Below are 1,305 nucleotides of genomic sequence, written 5' to 3' on the forward strand. Positions count from 1 at the left end.
TCTCTCTCTCTCTCTCTCTCTCTCTCTCTCTCTCTCTCTCTCTCGTAATACAACATATATATAATAAAAAGCATAACAATAAAATAATATATAAGTATAAGATCAGTTCTTCACTTTGTTCACAACACGTTATCAGCACGAAACTCTGACCAACTGAAGTTTATCAATCCGAAGTTCTTAAACCAGTCGAAGTAATGTTTAAATTCATGTGTTTCAATATATTTAATTTACTTAAATTTTATTATTGTTACGAAGTGAGAGGCTGGACCTTCTCCGTCTATTTTTCGGGATGATAGGCGATGCCTTCCCCGACTGATCGTTATGGTAGGGTATGCCTTCACGATCAGAGAAACACGTGGTAGGCTTTGCCTCCGTGAATAAAAAGAAAATGTCAAAAACGGTAGACTAAGTCTTCTCGAACCTTGAAATAAAAAGTTAAAGTCAAAATGGTAGACCATGTCTCCTCGGACTTTGAAAAAATGATCAATATGGTAGTCTATGACTCCTCGGATCATGTGTTAGGCTAAGCCTCCCAATTTATTTATGCTATTTAAATTTCTGCAATTTAAGTTTATGCTTTTATTTTATGCCTTTAATTTCTGCATTTAAATTATGTATTTAAATTTCCGTCTTTACTATATTTATATTATTATTATATGAATACGGTTATCATGTCAAATTTGACAAATCTCAAAATAAATGCCCTTAATATTACGAAAAATAATTATAAGACTTGGGCAGTGGGTGCAAAGATGCATCTGAGAGAAAATGAGCTTTGAGAAATCATCGATAAGTTGAAACGATAACGGATGAGTCCCTATGAGAATAATGGAAACTTCCACAAAAAATGAAAGTGGTCAGGTGATAAAAGACAAACAGAAAAGGTTTGCTATAGATTCGGCCAGAAAGAAAATTGGCTACGTAGTTGTCGTACGCCAAATATTTAGCCGATATATATCGAGAATCAAAAAGAAAAAGAGAAAGGAAGTATATTAAACTTCGTCTCTTATGATCCCGAACCATTTTTCATAGCTTGAATACTCATCTCGATGATTGGCTCTAGAAGAGCTTATGATGAAAAGAGCTTATGATGAAAAGACATGTGATTACGCGTTTAAGCACACACCAATTAACCTAATGTGCCAACAATACCACAATCGAATGGTATGTCATTGTAGCATTTTAGGATCGAATCCACAGAGAACTAGAGACTTATAACACCAAGAATACACAAACCTTCCTAATTTAAGCAAACAAGAAGATAGATGATTTGTAACAAACTAATATCCTAGAAATATAAACAAG

The sequence above is a fragment of the Brassica oleracea genome, chromosome C8 (assembly GCF_000695525.1).
Source record: "Brassica oleracea var. oleracea cultivar TO1000 chromosome C8, BOL, whole genome shotgun sequence".
Lineage (NCBI taxonomy): Eukaryota > Viridiplantae > Streptophyta > Magnoliopsida > Brassicales > Brassicaceae > Brassica > Brassica oleracea.